At 39.3% G+C, this 20,791-nt stretch overlaps 1 protein-coding gene and 1 non-coding gene across 7 annotated transcripts in view; one reads left to right on the top strand and one right to left on the bottom strand.

Annotated features, from left to right (window-relative positions):
- The window catches only part of LOC149203292 (DNA-directed RNA polymerase III subunit 1-like), a 450,745-nt gene that overhangs the window by 52,874 nt on the left and 377,080 nt on the right, over window positions 1-20,791 (top strand). The window lies entirely within an intron of this gene.
- LOC149203294 (U6 spliceosomal RNA) lies at window positions 9,300-9,401 on the bottom strand. Its single transcript, XR_016254093.1, has one exon. It is a non-coding gene; the product is annotated as a U6 spliceosomal RNA (small nuclear RNA).

Genomic DNA, 20,791 nt, shown 5'->3' with positions numbered 1-20,791 from the left:
AAGGAGATTATCCTTCGGGATTTGACAGAGAATTTATCATTCACATACACAGAACTAAATCTTCCAAATCTACTGAATTCGCTCCAAGGAAGCCAAATTTCTTCAACAGTCAAAATCCCTTTACAATAGCATGAAAATTACATAAGTACTGGTTCATCCTAACAACCAGATCCTAATTCAAAGGCTAAAATTTATTAATCCTATCTGTTTTGCGAGGCATTCTCCTTGAGAATCTCCACTACAGCTAACTAACTAAAACTTATTACATCATGATCAAATCCTATATTCTAGCTCTATGTTTAACTAGAAAAACATGGAAATTGATGGCTAAAGGATCCCACTCCTTTGCTTGTAATTTTTTTTGTATTTTTGGAATAAGTTTGAAGCCTTTTTCCTCCAAGTCTCATGCTCTTGCATCAGACTCCTGAGGACAAAATTCTTCATGGGCTCTTGTCCATGAGCTCTTCTACAGAATTGCCCAACTTCTGTAGCATGTTTTTTGTTACCCAAGTAGCTTCAACAATTGGCTGATCCTTCCATTTGACCACGTACTGGAAGTACTCCTGTCCTTTGGTTTTCTTGAACACTTTCTTGTCTAAAATCCTTTCTGGTTGTAATTCCTTTGCTGTAGGTAACTGTTTTACCCAGTCAATTTCTTGTGTCTCTTGGTCTTCTTCTGTATCTTTTGCAATTTCACCTTCATACTTGTACAAATCAGCAACATTGAAAATTGGAGATATTCCAACATCAGGGGGTAATTCAATTTCATATGCATTTGCAGAAAATTTCCTCAATACTCTGCATGGTCCAATTTTCTTGAACTTCAATTTGTTATACTCCCTCTTTGGAAATCTTTCCTTCCTTAGGTGTGCTAAAACCAAATCTCCAACTTCAAAGTTCACTTCTCTTCTTCTCATGTCTGCTCTGTTTTTGTACTTGATGTTGCTATCCTGTAGCTGTTGTTTCACCTGTTCATGTATTGCTTGTATTTCTGAAGCAAAATCTTCTCCCTCTGCACTTCTCATCTCATCTTTTCCCAAGTTTCTTAACTCAGATACTCCTCTTGGATGCATTCCATAAACTATATGGAATGGACTCTGTCTTGTACTCTTGTTAGGTGAGTCATTATATGCATATTCAACCTGTGTCAATACTTGATCCCACTACTTTGGATTTTTTGCAGTAAGACTCCTTAAAAGATTACCCAAACTCCTGTTCACAACTTCAGTCTGTCCATTAGTCTGTGGATGATAGGCAGAGCTGAAATTCAGTTTAGTTCCCAACTTTTTCTGTAGTGTCCTCCAGAAATGAATCCCTATCTGAAACAATACTCTTAGGCAACCCATGCAATCTTACAATCTCCTTGAAAAACAAATTAGCAATGTGAGTAGCATCACTAGTTTTATACCATGGAATAAAATGTGCCATTCTTGAAAATCTGTCCACTACAACAAAAATTGAATCATTTCCTCTTTGAGTCTTTGGTAAGCCCAAAACAAAATCCATACTTACCATATCCCAAGGCCTATCTAAAATTGATAATGGAATATACAAACTTGTGTTTTGGCTTCCTCCCTTTGCATATTGACAGACTTTGCAAGTTTTCACATACTTTTACACTTCAGATCTCATTTTCGGCCAGAAATAAAATCTGTTCAACTGCTCATAAGTCTTATCTATACCAAAATGTCGTGCAAGTCCACCACTATGTTTTTCTTTGATTAAGTTCTCCCTCATAGAACAATTTGGTATGCACAACTGATTTCTCTTAAACATCAATCCATCTTGTAAGAAATAATCCAACCATTTATTCCTATCCATCAAAACATGATTCTTACAAGCTTTAAATGCCTCTTTAAAATCTAAATCTGTCCCATAGAGTTCTTTAAGAAAAACAAAACCCAACACTTGAATTTGACTCTCTAGAAGTAATGTATTTCTCCTACTTAAAGCATTTGCAACTTTGTTTGATTGGCCATTTATATGCTTCAAGACAAAATGGAAGCCTTGAAGATACTGTACCCATTTGGCATGTTTCTGGTTAAGCTTTGGCTGTTGCATAATATACTGCAATGCATGGTTATCTGAATAAAGTATGAATTCTTTTGACATTAGATAATGCCTCCACTTCTTCAATGACTACACAACTGCATAAAACTCTTTATCATAAGAATAATACTTCTTCTTTGAGTCATTCAACTTTTCACTAAAATAAGCTATAGGTTTGTCTTCTTGACTTAAAACACCTCCAATAGCTTCTCCATTGGCATCACATTTTACTTGGAAAGGTTTATTAAAATCAGGTAGAACCAAAATAGGTTTTTCAGTGATCTTCTTCTTCAACAGCTGAAAATTCTTTTTTGCTTCAGCAGTCCATCTAAATGGTTGTTTATCCTTCTTTATAGTCTCAACAATAGGAGCATTGATCTTACTAAAATTCTTTATGAATTTCCTATAAAAACTAGCAAGACCATGAAAACTTCTTACCTCAAAGATACTTTTAGGTGAAGGCCACTCCATGATGGCCTTGATATTTTCTGGATCCATCTTCAATCCTTCAGCGGAAACAACAAAACCCAAATACACTAATTCATCTTTCATGAATGAACATTTCTTCAAATTCAGCAATAATTTCTCTTGTTGTAACCTTTGTAAGGCATAATTCAGGTGTCTCATGTGCTCTTTCTTAGACCTGCTGTAAACTAATATATCGTCCAAATATACTACTACAAATTTACCAATAAACTCCTTAAGAACTTCATTCATGAGTCTCATAAACGTACTTGGTGCATTTGACAACCCAAAAGGCATTACTCTCCATTCATACAATCCTTCATTTGTCTTAAAAGCAGTTTTCCACTCATCCCCTTCTCTTATCCTTATTTGATGATAACCACTCTTAAGATCTAGTTTTGTAAAATACTTTGCTCCACTCAAACAATCCATCAAATCTTCTATTCTAAGTAAAGGAAATCTGTACCTGATTGTGATTTTATTGATGGCTCTTGAATCAATACACATTCTCCAGCCTCCATCTTCTTTGGACTCAACACTGTTGGTACTGCACAAGGACTCAAACTTTCTTTGATCAGTCCTTTGTTAAGCAGTTCTTGAACCTGCGTCCTAACCTTTTCATTTTCTGTGGGAGTAATTCTGTAAGTTGCTTTGTTTGGTAGATTTGCTCCAGGAATCAAATCTATATGATGGCTAATTCTTCTAATGGGTGGTAACTCATTAGGCAAATCATCAACAATGATATCACAATAGTTGTCCAACATTTCTTGAATTTCAATGGGTAAATCATAAACTTTAGTAGAAGTCATTATTACTTTGGGCTTGCAAATTACAGCAAAATTTACCTCATTTTCTTTAATCTGCTGTAAGTATTCCTTTCTTCCTAGTAATAGGGTTTTTTGATTAGTCTTCTTTCCTAATGCATCCTCTTCTTTCATAGGCAACAATGTATGATTGATACCATTTTTACCAAACTTGTAGGTGTTTCTTTTCCCATCATGCATAGCTCCTCTATCATATTGCCAAGGTCTTCCAAGCAATACGTGACACACATCCATGGGCATCACATCACATACAATTTTATCCTTATATTTGCCCAACTGCAACTGCAACTCCACTTCACATTGTTCATTCACTAACAACTGATGTCCCTTTTGTAACCACGCCACCTTGTAAGGTGTTGGATGTCTCATTGTCTTCAGCTTCAATTTCTCCACCACTTCTGTAGAGACCAAATTATCAGTGCTGCCACTATCAATGATTATTTGACAGCATTTCCCTTGAACCTTACACATTGTTATGAACAAAGTCTTTCTTTGTGATGGTTCAACTATCTCTTTCGCTGGCTTGAGCAAAACTTTATTGACTACCAAAGATTCTTCTCTCTCTGGTACATTTTCTTCTTCTGTCACTACTGCTGCTTCTTCCTCAACTTGAGAAACAATTGCATTCCTTTGACTTGTTCCTGCATTCTCAAGGCATTCAAAAGCTCTGTGTCCCAGTTTGTTACATCTGTAACATCTTACTTCTCTTCCTCTGCCTCTGCCTCCTCTTCCTCTGGAAAAACTCCCTCTGCCACCTGCATCACCTCCTGTGGTTGCATGCTGGGTTGAGCTGCTGCTAGCTCCATCTTTAGGTGCTATAGATCTTCCTCTACCACCTTGACTTCCTTTTCCTCGGAAAGTACCTCTTCCTCTGGCAGACTGCTTCCTCATGAGTTTTTCTTCAGCTTTCAGTACCATTTGATAAGCTTCTTCTACTGTTTTAGGAGACAATATACTTATCTCATCTTGAATGTCCATCCTAAGACCATTCACATATCTAGCCACCTTCTCATCTGTATCCTGAGTTTGTCCAACTCTTATACTTACCTTATAGAATTCCTCTGTATATTCTCTCATTGTCATAGACCTCTGTCTAAGATTCTGCATCTGTTTGAACAAGGTTTGTTGATAATTACTTGGTAGAAACTTACCTCTTAGCTTTGCTACCATCCTATTCCAATTTCTGATTGGTTGCTTGCCAAGACTCTTTCTTTCTGCCTGCACTCCATCCCACCAAAGTGCTGCATGTCCTTTTAGCTTGGTGACAACAAACTTTACTTTATTCTCATCTTCTGTTTCTTCATAATCAAAGAATTTATCCATGCCATTAATCCAGTCTATCAATTCTTCTGGATTCAATCCTCCTGCATATATTGAAACCTTAGTTTTTGGCCTAGCTGTGGATCTCAACACTGATTAGAAGAATCTCATCTCAGGAGTAACTGCTACAGTTTCCTCCTCTTCTTTAGTTTCAACCTCAGGCTCACTAACATCCCCATCATCTATATTTCTCCCTACTGTTAATGCTTCTAATCTAGATTACATCTGTTGCATAGCTTCCATCACCTCAGCATTTGCAACTGGTCATCCTCTTCTACCACGTCCTCGTCCTCTTCCAAATTTGAAAGCCATATTGGACTTCCTTCTCTTACTTCTGAGATTCAATTCAGTGTCAACAGGTTGCTCTGATACCACTAATGATGGCGGGGGTACAGGCGTAATTGACAAATGTTCAAACCTTGATACAACTTCCTCTAATTCTGGCAGAATCCCTTCGTCTTTCTCAACTGGAGTATCAATCATCTATTTCTAGACTAATTGTTTGATTGATTTTTCCCTTTTTGGCCGCTATAACCAATCCTTTTGTTATTAATAGCCCAAACCTTCGTTATTGGGCACAATTTCATAACAGAGGCACTTAACACTATCGGCCCTGTTTCCCCAAAAGAAATGCGTTAACACGCAAAATACACCATTGACGGAGTTATTCCATAAGAAATGGAATACACTATTGCACTTCGCTATCGACAATCACAATACACCGATAACCTTTTTGAGCATCACTAGGTTAGCAGACTCGTCCAAGAACCGTAGAGTTCCACTAAACCTCCACTAGTTTGGACCCGACGGTGATATAAACCATAGCTTAATAAAACTTGAAATCCGCCTTTAGAAACCCGGAACCATACAACTTAGCCAATTTTCTTTATAAATCGGGGCCACAACACTTTAGCGGAAATACATAGAATTACATGGAAAACAACGCGCCAACACAAAAGTCGGACTTTAAAGATTATATACCTGCATTTATAATTGTCGTCAGCTCCTCTTCTTCACCGTTGATCTATCCAAGATCCAACGGTTACAATACTCCCCGATCTCGAACCTGCTCCACCTCTGTCAACCGTCGATCTCACACCAATAGATCTGACGGCTCACAAACATATCGGCCAGCTAACCTACGCACCTTAAACCCGCCCGATAAGTGGTTTCTCTCGCTCTCCTCTCCACTACGTGGCACGTTCTGTATGGAATCGGAGCCCAAACGGTGAATACCGCTTACGACCTTTCTTGTGCCCGATAACCACTTGGGGTACCTCGTTAACTGTTGGTTGATTTCCGTGCCGAACACCGTTGATCTGCCTCAGTCTCTGTCTGTGGTTTTCCCTCTACAAATCTCAACCTTCCGCTTGATATACTCAGAATTTACGATAAACTCAGTTTAAAAGGAAAAACACGGAATTTAACAAAATCGACACAGTTTTAACCAATTTCACAAAACACCATTTAAACTTGGAAATTCACGATAAACAATGATTTTGAAGGAGATTATCCTTCGGGATTTGACAGAGAATTTATCATTCACATACATAGAACTAAATCTTCCAAATCTACTGAATTCGCTCCAAGGAAGCCAAATTTCTTCAACAGTCAAAATCCCTTTACAATAGCGTGAAAATTACATAAGTACTAGTTCATCCTAACAACCAGATCCTAATTCAAAGGCTAAAATTTATTAATCCTATCTGTTCTGCGAGGCATTCTCCTCGAGAATCTCCACTACAACTAACTAACTAAAACTTATTACATCATGATCAAATCCTATATTCTAGCTCTATGTTTAACTAGAAAAACATGGAAATTGATGGCTAAAGGATCCCACTCCTTTGCTTGTAAATTTTTTTGTATTTTTGGAATAAGTTTGAAGCCATTTTCCCCCAAGTCTCATGCTCCTGCATCATCCACCTCATCAACATGGAAGCTTACCACAAAATAAATTGTCATATCTCTGCAATTTATAAACTAGCTGAGAGCTAAGTTACACGAAGCACTGAAATGTTTCAGAGTTTCCGAAATGGGTATGTTTAGAAATGTCACCTCCCATAAATGGAAACAATGGCTGAAAGGTCATATGTGTGTGTTTATATCTATATATATATATATATATATAAGAAATTTATAAAAAAGTGAATAACACGTTATCTTGCAAGAAAGAAGGGAATAAGAGCCATAGATGACAATTTAGAAGGAAAACCAAGTCTCTATGAACTCTCATAGATAATTACATGATGGTCGAGTTTCGACCAAGTTTCGGTCGAGTTTCGAAATATCGGGTATGGGTACGGCCCGGAATGCCGGGTTCTTAGAAGTTTCGTGCAACATAGGCTGAGAGAATGCTTCATCTATATGGATTCAATACTGAAAAGAAGATTTATGTTTTGGTTTGGTTATGCTTCTTGTTTGTTTGTTTGCTTTTAAAATATGGCTGTAGCTAATATCATGCTTTGCTGTTACGTTTGGTCGAATGCTCAGCACGTTCCAATCAAAGGAATGGTCAGATTGTATGAGGCTAATCATGCACTTGAGGAGAAATTCAACATTGAGTTAATATGAAGAGATCAAACAGAGTACGCTATGCAAAACTGCAAATGCAAGGCTGAAGATTTATGTTTTGGTTTGGTTATGCTTCTTGTTTGTTTGCTTATAAAATATGGCTGTAGCTAATATCATGCTTTGCTGTTACGTTTGTAGTCCAATGCTCAGCACATTCCAATCAAAGGAATGGTCAGATTTATGAGATTAATCATGCACCTGAGGAGATAGTCAACATTGAGTTAATAGGAAGAGATCAAACAGAGTACTCTATACAAAACTGCGAATACAAGGCTGTACTATGTGGTTAACACGACAATTGGACACACCAGCTTACTGGCAAACACACTATGCCAGTGGCTAAGCATTTATAACACTTAGTCACTTAAACCAGCAATCAATCCAATTATGAGATTGGGTTCTCAATTCCACACATATATCTCAGCAAACATAGCTGTTGTTAATTGATTGTGTGAACGATTGCGGAGATGCTTAAGAAATCAAAGCAAGTTTTGCAGTGATGTACTGTAATAAAATTCCAGTAAATACAAGAGAAGAGCTAGACATATGGTTTCTCTCCAGCAATACAACAGCCAAGGAAGGAGTAAATTGCTGATTTCCAGCAATTAAGATAGAAATCTAGTCTGGAAAAGGAAATAGTAGCCAACAATTATGTTCCCATAGACTGTCGATCTCCTCTAGCTCTCAATTGAATGGTTTGAGATAACCAGCTTTTGTGGCCTTCACAGTGGCTTGAAAAAATGAGTATTGGCAGTGATTTGGTTTGTTAATTGAACAGAAAAGACAGCCATATGCCAAGACGAAGCAACTGATAGCAATTATCAACCATACAATCAATTAACACACCATAAGATAACAGAGGGTTACCCTGGAAACCCAAATGGTAAACTGGCATATAATGGCTTTTCTCAGCAATTGCAGAATTATAATCAGCTTTTTTATATTTTATTTTTTTAATCTGGAGCTTCTACAGATTACAATCTTAGAAAATTTCCTGTGCAATCTTCTTCTTCTTTGCCAAAGAATCCTTGCTCCAACATTGTGCAGAGGTGTAGAGACTGAGTTAGATTGCTCAGAGCATCTGGAAGGCAAAGCATCCCGAACTTCATAACTCCAGTGCTCTTCTTTGGCTTTTGCTGTGAGCATTCCAGTTTATGGTCCTTTTGTCTTTCACTTTTTTATTATTATCAATTTTGTAATCTTTAATTGTTTTGTGCAATTCTTGACTATGTAGTGCTTTGGAGGCAAGTGGTAGTGGATGGGACAAGTGTAGGGCCCTTCACACTGCCAACCACATCTTTGGCCTCGCAGACTCGGGCTTCCTCCATAGCAACCTTCATTGCCGAGTCTTCTTCATTTCTGTTTAAAGAAAAGTGGCAAAGACTCAGCTGGCCTGGGACTTGGCGACTTGGCAAAGACTCAGTTGGCCTGGGACTTGGCGACTTGGAAAAGACTTGGAATAGACTCGACAAAGACTTGGCATAGACTCTAAAAAGACTTGACAAAGACTTAACATAGACTAGGAAAAGACTTAACTAAGACTGGAAAGAGAAAAACTCAAAATATGGTAAATTTTGTGCAAAAGATTATATTAATGAGATTTGGACACCTCTTTCAGACAGCAGCCTTCAGGTAATAGCCATTAATGAATTGAAGCGTCCTTACACAACAATTAGTGATCACTGATCAGTGATGATGATGAAGCCTCTTTTAATTGCTCTCCTAAATAATGAACTCAGCCCCCTAACAGTGACAATGCACAATACTCTTCCAAGGAAGAAATGGCTCTCAAACGCTTCATTTCCCTCTTAAAACTTCCTCCAAAACAAGTTTTACTTGGTCAAATCACAGATGTGGAGTATTTTTGGTAATTTCTTTGGGTTTGATGGATTTGTGCTAGGCTCCTGAGTTTGAGGCGAAGACTTCCAAGTCAGTTGAGTCGAATAAGTTAGCTGAGTTTGATTGGGGAGTCCCTGGGGTGTACTAGGCCCACAACTAACTTAGTGAGACTTGGCCAGACTCCTTAGGAGTCTAGGAAGAGTATGACAACACCGGTTTAAAGTTTCTATTTTTATTACGATCCAATTTCAAATTAGTGTCATCCTTGTTTAGGGCCCATGTTAATTTTATCTATATTGTACTGTTTTTATCAGATGTCCCCAAAGAGACTATCCATTGCTATCATATATTCATGTTAATGATGTATTTACTATTACTCTTGTATGTGACATAATTTTTGTGTATTACACGTCCACACTTTTAAAAGGATCCTGTCTTCAAAGCATGATCAGGAGAAGGTTATATTTTTAATCCGGCTTGTAATTCGCTTACTTGATTAACTAATCTTGGTGGTGTCTTGGTTGAGGAAACAAGTCGATAAGACCTGTGAAGGTTTGAAAAATATTCTCTCAATATAGAAGGTCATTCCATCTGTGATTGATTGCTTTCAGAATTGTATAATGGGGTATTTGATTAAATATTTTGTGATTGTAACTTTCGACATATTTCATTTTTGACTTCCATTCATATTGAATTTTTGATTTTTTTTTAAGTACAATTTTGACTTTGGTTAGAGAATTGTCAACACTGGGAAGCTGACTGGTTATTGCAACAAATTTGTGATTTGGGTAATGATAAGGCACTCTTAGCAATTGCAAGTTGCTTCTTGTTGATTTCAACTTTAGAATCTTTTTGCACTTTAAACTCAGCATTTAAATCTCCATCATCTACTTGAGTCGTTTTGTTGGTTGATCATATTTCATTATTAACGACACTTAGATTTTCACGTCTGGTTGGATTTGTAATTGTTTCTTTATCCCAAATTTTGCACTTTCACTTTTTGTTAAATTTGGCAAATAGGGCCAAACATCACTTTGGAAAGCTCTTATGAGGCAGCTGATATTTTTCTTGGATTCCTCTTTCCGAGAGGTATAGGATTGATCTAAAGATCACCCCATTCTGACACGTACAAATGAAGTTATGAATTTATTTTGATTATGGACAAATTGTCAAGGTTGGCCAGCTATCAAATTAGCCTCCTCTAGCTTTCAACGTTGCATATGAATACAAGGTGCCTCCTTGTCATTTTGGCATTTCATCTCATTCATCTTTCTCTCTCCCATCTTGATTGGGTACAGATTTCTGGGCCTCTCTCTCTCCACACGTGTGAAAGGAAGATTGTCTTTTCTAGCTGTTGCGTTGACCATATTTGACTGAAATTTCAGGAGCCCGAAATTTCAGGGGGATGACTTTGACCAGCGTTGACCTTGTTTGACTTCGGTTTTGTGAGGGAGACTTCTATTTGGGCAGGCCGCTGTTTTGGGCACAAAAACTGAGGCAGTTTGACCCCTGCATTGACCATCGTTGATTGCCTTAATTCAAGTTGTTGCATTGACTTTCGTTGACCAGATTTGACTAGTTATTTTCGGAGTGTTTTGGGCTGCATTATCTTGCTGACAGCTGTTGGAGGCCGAGTTGACCATGGTTGACTGAGCTGTTTTGGAGGTCAATCTCAGCCATGTTGACCAGCATTGACTTTCTGGTTAGGGCTTTCTGTTTATGCTATTTTGACTGATCAGTTTGGGCAAGTGAATATTGTAAATTGTACTCTCTCTCTGCTGAACTTTTGAAGAATTATAAGAAGAATTGATCAAGGGTTTGTCCCTGGTTGGTGCCATATCTTGTGTCCTCTTGTGTTGGTTTGTCTTTTACTGTTATTGTTTATGTTCTATCTGCATTTTACTATCATGTTGATGTGATTGCTAAAGTGGATATGATATTGGGCTAATAAAGAAATTGAAGTAAAATTGCTCTAAGCATAGAACATACCATTGTTATCCTAAAATTAACATGGTATCAGTGCTGAGGTGAAGACAAAGCCCAAGCAAGAGTGAAGAGAAATCACTAAGAGGAGCAATCACTGATCAAGAACAAGTCTCAATGGCTTCCACATCCTACTTCAAGTCTGATGATAAGCTTCATGATAAGTATGATTATCATGCATGGAAGATGTCTCTTGATTTGACTTTAGAAGAGTAAGATGTCATGGATTATGTGCAGGGAAAGATTCTGGAACCTCCTTCAAATGCACCGGCTACTGCTAAGACAAAGTACAAGAAGGGTGAAGTCAAAACCAAGAAGATCACTAGGGATTCTATTCATAAGCACTTAGTTGCTTACATCTCCGATTTGAATAGATCAAAGGAGATATGTGATAGGTTGGTTGGCATGTTCAAATCTAGCAATGCAAATCAAATTATTTTCCTCAAGAACAAGTTGAAGGATATAAAGAAGGGAAAAAGTGAGGATATTCAATCCTACTTCATGAGGATTACCGAGATAAAAAATGATCTTCTTTCGATTGGTGAAGCTATTGCTGAGAGGGAGCTCACTCTCATTGCCCTTGGAGGTCTTCCTCTTGAATGGCATGTGTTCAACACTACTATTCTCAATAATGACAGAATTCTAGGTTTTGAAGAATTGTTGACTAGATGTTCTCAAGAAGAAACAAGGATGATGGAATTGGAGATGCCTTCGAATAGGAATAATCCTATTGCATTCTCCACTCATGCCAAGAAGAAGAACAATGCAGGTTCAAAGAAGCAAAGTCAAGGAAGACCGGGATTCAAAAATGGAAGGAAGGGAAGATGCTTCGTTTGCAACAAGTTTGGTCACTTTGCTAGGGAGTGTCCAAATAGAAGGGACACATCTCATGATGATGATCATAATCATTCCAAGGGCAACAACAACAATCAAAGAAATGGCAGGTTCAACAACAAAGGGAAAAGGAATGCTTCTGCTGCTCAACTTGGAAATGATCGAGCTTTTCAAAGAACAAGAAACTCCAGGTATGATGAGTCTAATGTTGTAAATTCTAAGCAAAAGGAATTTATCTTCTATTTTCCCTCTCTACTGCCTCTCCTTTAGATACTTTGGGAAATTGGTTGATTGATAGTGGTGCCTCAAGGCACTTCAACGGGTACAAGGAAGCTCTTTCAAATCTGATAGAGAAGGATACAAATTTGGAAATTATCCTTGGAGACAATGCCACCTATCCCGTGAAGGGAGTTGGGAATGTTACCCTTCAATTGAATCAAGGTAACACCGTTCATCTTCAAGAAGTACTATATGTACCTGATCTAAAGAAGAATCTAGTGTCTATCTCGGCGATGGAAGACAAAGGATTCAAGGTGGCATTCATCGATGGAAAGGTACGTGTGTGGAAAAGAAATTTCAAAGAAGCATTTACTTTTGGAGTCAGAGTTGACAGTTTATATCAAGTTGGAGGAAGTCAACTGGGAGCCATGTCTTGCGACACATCTCTTCAATCCGAACTATGGCACCGGAGGTTTGCTCATCTTCATTATAAGGCTCTACCCGATGCAAGGAATATGGTTACAGGTATGCCCAAATTCAAAATAGAGCATGAAGGTGTATGTCAGGGATGTGCCGAGGGAATTCATACAAGGGGACTATTCCCCTCAAGTGATAGCAAGACCACAGACATTTTGTAATTGGTTCATTTTGAACTATCTGGTATGTTGCCTGTGACATCATTAGGAGGATATTTATATTATGTTGTCTTTGTGGATGACTTCTCTCGAAATACTTGGATATATTTCTTGAAGAAGAAGGACGTTCTCATGGTTCCGTGCCTTCAAAGCCTTGGTGGAAAATCAAACAGGGAAGAAGACCAAGATATTGAGGACCGATAATGGAATCGAGTATGAATCAAATGAATTCAATGACTATTGCAGGGAAGCTGGCATTAAGAGGGAGACTACTACTACATATACTCCTGAACAAAATGGTGTTGCTAAAAGGAAGAATCGTTCCATTATAGAAGCCACTCGTTCCATGCTTCATGATCAAGGACTTCCAAAGTTCCTAAGGGAGAAGCTACCAACACTGCTGTGTACGTTCAAAATTGATGCCCTCATCAAGCATTGGACTCCAAAACTCCCGAAGAAGTTTTCACTGGTAAGAAACCTGATGTTTCTCATTTTAGAATTTTTGGTAGTCCCGTATACTTTCATGTGTTGAAAGAAAAGAGAAGTAAATTAGAGGTATCTGGGAAGAAAAGAACTTTTGTGGGCTATAGTGAAACTTCTAAGGCATATAGAATCTATGTGCTTGATCAAAGAGAGCTAGAGTTGAGTCATGATGTCACCTTCGATGAGGATGCTGCCCTAAGGAAGATTAGCAACCTTCCTATTCCAAGGAAGGACAAAGAAGCAGATGTAGGAAATCAGGGAGATTCGCAGGATGAGTCGATGCCCGATGTTGAAGAATTGATGGATCCCATTGATCCTCCTTCTCATGAGCCCTCCTCCTCCAAAAGGAGACCCTCATGGCTGAGGGAAACTCTTGAAGATGCCGAGAGACATGTTGCACTGAGGGGGACATTTCGTGAAAGCAAGAAGCCTAATAGGTACCAAGGGTACTTGACTGCTATGAGCACCAATATTCAGTCTGAACCTTGCTCATTCAAAGAAGCTGTGAAGCAACAAGTATGGAAGGATGCTATGAATGAAGAGTACGACTCAATTACGAAGAATGATGTCTGGGATGTGGTCCCTAGACCCCAAGACAAATCTGTTGTCACCTCTAAATGGCTCTACAAGATCAAGCATGGTGTTGATGGAAGTGCTGAGAAGTTCAAGGCCAGATTTGTTGCTCGAGGCTTCTCTCAAAAGGAAGGTGTAGATTATGATGAGATATTTGCACCTGTTGCTCGCTACACCACAAATGTTCGATTATAGCCCTTGCTGCCTCGCAAGGATGGAATCTACACTAGATGGATGTCAAGACTGCCTTCTTGCATGGTTCACTTAAGGAGGAAGTCTATGTGGAACAACCTGAGGGGTTTGAAGTTCAAGATCGTCAGACACATGTATGCAGGTTGAAGAAAGCCCTCTATGGGTTGAAGCAAGCACCTCGAGCTTGGTATGAGAGGATTGATAGCTATCTAATGAAGTTGGGATTTACAAGAAGTGAAGTTAATCCGAACCTTTACTTTAAGGTTGAGAATGATAGACCTCTCATCTTGGTACTCTATGTGGACGATCTCTTTCTGACAGGTGCAGACCCTCTTATTCATCAATGTAAGAGGGAGTTGGCTTCCAAATTCGAGATGAAGGACCTAGGACTGATGCAATACTTCCTAAGGTTGGAGGTCTGGCAAAATCCAGGCGAGATTTTCCTTTCTCAAGGAAAATATATTGTGTTGCAAGATTTGGGATGGTGGGCTGCAAGTTCGTGACTACTCGATAGAACTTAACTCCAAGAAGTTATGTAGAAGTACTGCTGGCCCTGATTTGGGAAATCCTTCTAAGTATCATCAACTCGTGGGGGCCCTGATGTTCTTGGTGAACTCCCGTCCGGACATATGTTTTGTAGTGAATACATTGAGCCAGTTTATGGTTGAGCCTCATCACATACCTTGGATTGCTGCCAAGAATCTCTTGAGATATCTTCGGGGCACAATCACTTATGGACTGAGATACACTACTGGGAATGTGAGGCTCCATGGTTAGTATGATGCAAACTGGGCTAGCAGTGTGTTGGATAGCAAAAGCACATTAGGATGTTTCTTCTCTCTAGGTTCTGCTTCAATATCATGGATGAGTAGGAAGCAGAAGTCGGTTGCTTTAAGCACCGTTGAGGCTGGATACATTGCTGCTAGTTTGGCCTCTTGTGAAGTTGTCTGGTTGAGGAAGCTCTTTAGTGAGCTGTTTGGACATGTGCTGGATACCACCATGATCTTCTGTGACAACTAGAGTGAGATTCGTCTTTTTGAGGATCCCGTGTTTCATGATCGCTCCAAGCATATTGATATCAGGTACCACTTTATCCGGGATATGGTACAACGAGGAGCAATAAGGCTCCATCATATTGGGACCGATGAGCAGGTCGCCGATATTCTTACGAAGCCCCTCGAGAAGGTCAAATTCTTAACCTTCCGTGAACGACTTGGAGTCGTGGAGAGACCCTCTTATGAGGGTCCTGTATGAGATGGATAGTGAGCTTTGGGAGCTCTAGGGGGCTTGGGGTACTTCTTGGAGCAATGAGCGACCATAGGGTGACTCACCCTCCCCTAGTGGTGCACTGTGTACAAGGTGAATGGTTCATCTTCCCCAGTGATACCCCATGGTGGCATATGCATAGGCTGAGTGGTTCACCCTCCCTTTGGCATATGAGCAGGATGAATGGTTCACCTTCTCTTGCTGGCACATCCTACCCATGCAGTCCGAGACTCATGGGAAGTACCTCTCAGTTGGCCAATGAGAGGGAAATGAGGACATGGATCATAGTACTACCCATGGATGCATCGTGTACTACCGTACTCCCTATGCTAGGATGTTGATATTGATTTGGGATCAATGGAAACTGACTTCGAGTCAATTAAGAGTGGTATGACACACTCTCTATTGTTGGAGACTGACTTCAGGTCAGTGGAGAATGGTATGATACATTCTCGATCATTTTTTCTTTCTTCATGGTTCAGCAGAGAAGAGCAGTGCAGTGATAGGGATGGTACAGATTGTCAGACAGTTTGGTAGGTGATGTTCTCCCTAGTTGAGAGGGAGTGTTAAATTTGGCAACTAGGGTCAAACATCACTTTGGATAGCTCTTATGAGGCAGCTGATATTTTTCTTGGATTCCTCTTTTAGAGAGGTGTAGGACTGATCTAAAGATCACCCCATTCTGACATGTACAAATGAAGTTATTAATTTATTTTGATTATGGACAAATTGTCAAGGTCGGCCAACCATCAAATTAGCCTCCAACAACCTTCAACGTTGCATATAAATACAAGGTGCCTCCTCCTCATTTTGGCATCTCATCTCATTCATCTTTCTCTCTCATCTTGATTGGGTACGAATTTCTCTGCCTCTCTCTCCGCACTTGCAAAATGAAGATTGTTTTTTCTAGCTATTGCGTTGACCAGATTTGACAAAAAATTCAGGAGCCCGAAATTTCAGGAGACCGAAATTTCAGGAGGCTGACTTTGACCAGCGTTGACCTTGTTTGACTTCGGTTTTGTGAGGGAGACTTCTGTTTGGGCAGGCCACTGTTCCAGGCACAAAAACCAAGGCAATTTGACCCCTGTGTTGACTAGCATTGATTGACCTAATTCAAGTTGTCGCATTGACTTTTGTTGACCAGATTTCACTAGCTATTTTCAGACTGTTTTGGGCTGCATTATCTTGCTGTTGGAGGCCGAGTTGACCATGGTTGACCGAGCTGTTTTGGAGGTCAATCTCAGCCTTGTTGACCAGATTTGACTAGTTATTTTCGGACTTTTTTGGGCTGCATTATCTTGATGTTGGAGGCTGAGTTGACCATGGTTGACCAAGCTGTTTTGGAGGTCAATCTCAGCCCTGTTGACCAACATTGACTTTCTGGTTAGGGCTTTTTGTTTCTGTTGTTTTGACTGATCAGTTTGGGCAAGTGAATATTGTAAATTGTACTCTTTCTCTTTGCTGAACTTTTGAAGAATTATAAGAAGAATTGATCAACGGTTTCCTCACATTGGGGTTTGTCCTTGGCTGGTGCCATATCTTGTGTCCTCTTGTGTTGGTTTGTCTTCTACTGTTATGGTTTATGTTCTATCTGCATTTTACTATCATGTTGATGTGATTGCTACACTGGATATGATATTGGGCTAATAAATAAATTGAAATAAAATTGCTCTAAGCATAGAACATACCGTTGTTATCCTAAAATTAACACTTTTGAAAACCTTATTGATTCAATTGACTTGGTATATGTCTCTTTCTCAATCTTTGGTAGTGATATTTCTTTCTGCTTTCTGGTATCTGGTAAGAAAGTTTTGAGATTGTTTTCTAAAATGATCAATTTCTTTATCTTTCATGGATAATATCTTATCAAAATTTAGTAGTTTTTTCTTAGATAGTCCTTCTTTTGCTATGATTTGATCCCTGATTGATTTGTTGAATCTCTTGATAATTTGTTACTTTTAAACTATGTCACCTAACACAATGACATTGGACATGGAGGACATGAAAATATGAGTGTTTATTAAAATTTAGAAACTAAAACATTTATATGATGATGGTACAAATTTAAGCATACAACTGGTTACTATTAGTACTTATTAGTACTGCATGAATGATGATCAAATGACAAACACACATGAAATTGGAAACCATCAAATGCAGTTTTCTGATTAAGTCATCAAAATCAACTGGTATTACGTAAATACTGAGTCACTGCTATTATAGATGTTAATGCCAATGGAAAATACAAAATAGGATAGATACTAGAACCATAGATGGATGTAAAATCCCTTCTTAAGGAAGTCGACCAATATCCCCAAAACAAAATATCACAACAAATAAATTCAATCAATATAACAAATTGGTTTATTAATACCACTATAAAATCCCTTTTCGCTAAAGAAATAACTCAACCTTCATACCACAAGAAAAATTACCACATCAAACAAACTTAGCCAATTAATCTGACCTAGAATTACATGCTGGAGCAACCTTTTGAGTTACAAAAATAGATTTCTGGAAGCCCATAAATAGACATGGCTAATGGCACGATTTGCTGGGCAAATGGGAGATGATGACGACACTGGAATGTCCCCTTACACAGCTGTAATTACTAAACTGGAACAGATTTGATGGTTCGTTCAACCTTCCCTTTTGATGCCACGACCCAACAATTGATGACTCAAACTCCTGAGAAAATATGACCTCCCAAAATTCTCACAATCTCTAGTTGTACCGCGACCAGGAAATGAGATGAATCTTTAGCAATAAATACCTAGGAAAGATTTGAGTGATCTTTCCTTCTGATCAACTAGGGTGGATTTGTTTCACCATTAAAACCAATTTTCTCAAGGGTTTCACCCTTAGCACTCCAAAGCCACAAGAACTCTCCAAATTGATATGAGGAAATGATTATGTATGCTGAAATAGTGAGCTCTGTGTTGGAAAATGTAACTAGGTTCAGTCTGCATAATATGTTATGTCCCATTACCCACCACTTCGTGGGTGATATCCCTAGGAGAAAATTTTTCTCCAAGCTGGTCTTCAGTCGACAGCCAGCAGCGAGTAGCCCCTTGCAGCCACCAACTAAGTCATTGTGCCATTTCTCCGCCACCTGAGCCAGCCATGTGGTTCCTCATCCATCTGCCTTGATCGTATGTTTGAAGGTGGGCCTCCCGAACCTAAAGGTACGTCTTGTCATTTGGTAATTGAGTATTGAGCTTACTTATCACAGACATTTCTGGGCATGAAGTAATGGGGGGATTCGACAGAAAGAGTGGGCTAGGTCCATGCTTCTGTCCCCTAGACCTCTTTTCGATGTTACCCTTGGATCTTAGTCTCGTGGGATCTCCTTTACTGATCATTTGGTTTTAGGGTGGTACTACATGGGAAACCCGATTTTGGGTGTGTGGTCCCGCTCCCTCATCCACATATATCACTCCCCTTCCATTTATTATAACCCCATTCATCATCTTTCCCACTTGGGTCCACATTTCCTCACTGGGTCCACATAGGGTTAGCCTCCCCTTTCCCTTGCCCCCACCTTGGGTCAGGCTTGGAACAATGCCCTGAAGGTTGAAGCAACTGAAAAGAAAAAGTACCACAAGATGCAAAAGATGGTTAGGACAAATGTACCACAAGGAAAATGTACCACAAGATGCAAAAGATGGTTAGGACAAATATATTTAGCACCTAGGCAAAAGCCAATACATGAGCTCTACCCCATATCCATGGCCATCGCCTTGGTTCCATAGGCCCTAGATGAGCCTCTTTTATCATTTAGGAACCCATGATTGTCCCAACCCTTGGTGGGCAATGAACCACCCTACCTTAAAGGGGTATTCACTGCTATATCTTACACATCATGCTCTTATCCTTTGAGCCCCGAGCAGTTAATCAAAGAAAAATCATAAAAGGCAAAAGGCATATAAAGAAGGGTGGAAAAATCAAGGTCAGGGCACCTCATGTACCACGATTGTTCCCTCCTATACATTATATAACCAAGTGTGGGCTTCTTTTTTTCTAGCTACTTGTGTACCCCGATATGTGGCCTAGGATTGCCTCTCGTCATTCCTATTCCATCCACCTCTTTGTCACATGTCACCACCATTTGAAGGGTGTACCTGGGACATACTATCCCCTTTAAAGGTAGAAACAACCTAATAAGGTACTTGGTTAACCCCTTTGGAGCTTGGAGACATTGGCACATGCCAAAGCCCACTATGGAAGGGCATGCCATTATGAAGTGTCCACTTGTTGTCCATGGTCTGTATGCTCTTTTACCCAATTGCCTCAATGACTTGTTGTGCTGGAAGGCTAGGGGATGCATTGGATCTTATGCAGGATTGCATATGGTTTCCATTTTGAGTTTGGTCTCCCTGTATAGGGTCTTAACTCTCTAGAGGGCTACATTGGCACATGTAGGATGTGTGTAGAGAGCCATGGGCCTTCATAGCAGTAGTGGTCAGAGATTTCTCAAGATTCACCTATTGGAGGAGGAAGATCCATCTTGTTCATCATGCCTAGTTGGTCCCGCAGTTGTACCATGCATTTGGAAAATGACCCAGGACTTGTATGCTGATGTGGCATCACTTATATTATCACTTGAGCCCTTACAAATGGTCTGCAGGCATCTTCAATGTACTTGGAGACCCATGAGGTTATTTTGGTGCCCCCACACCCACTGGGAGCACCACATGTTTATTTTTTGGAGAACAAGGGGCCACTCCCTTGTCTATCACTTTTGAGAGTCCTATTCATCAGTATGACACTTGTGGACTTCATCAGGCCTCCTGGAGGGCCCAACGACATGTATTATTCATCATTTGACCTCTTGAGAGGCTTATTAGTTTGTTTTTGAACTAGTTTACTGGGCTTGTCACCAAAAGTTAGTTATTTTGCACTTTGTTTCATTTTAGAGGCTAATGTAGGCCTAATTAGGTAATTCGAACTCCTAAGAAGTGTATAAACAGGAGTGATGTGATTTCATTTTGAATCATCACTTGGATTGGATCATTCTCTCTCTCAAGATTTTCGCTATTCCTTCTTGGTGGACGAAATTGGAGTATGGATGAATTTTGATTTTTGGATTACATTTTCTTGTCTTAGAGCTTCTTGATTGGCAAATCTATTGATAGTTGGATATATTCTCTTACATGTAAGTACAAACTTAATGCTATTTTCTTTTACTTTGTCACATGCATTGATAATGGGATTTTCACTATTTTAGGGCTAATTGTTGCATGCATTTACTGCTAAATTGTGGAATTATGTTTCTATATAGCATATCTCTATGTATGGGCCATGTATGTTGAACGAATTTTCCTAGAGATCAAATTCATCTTGATAAACCATCTTGATTTGCAAACGAAGTATAAACGCTTTAAGGTCACTTTCTCTTTTGCCCTAATGCCAAATGAAGTTGTCCTTAGAGCCTCCTTGAGTTAGAAATGAAATCCATTCTCATTATTCTCCTTGAATCCATGTCCCAAAGGAATTATGCATTGGTCAAAACCATTTTCTTCACCTTTTCTCCTC

Source organism: Pinus tabuliformis, chromosome 2_1 (genome assembly GCF_031772625.1).
Source record: "Pinus tabuliformis cultivar Carrire ecotype Pingquan chromosome 2_1, CPIR1, whole genome shotgun sequence".
Classification (NCBI taxonomy): Eukaryota; Viridiplantae; Streptophyta; class Pinopsida; order Pinales; family Pinaceae; genus Pinus; species Pinus tabuliformis.
The sequence above is the reverse complement of the archived record's forward strand: the minus strand, read 5'-3'. Positions and strand labels throughout refer to the sequence as shown.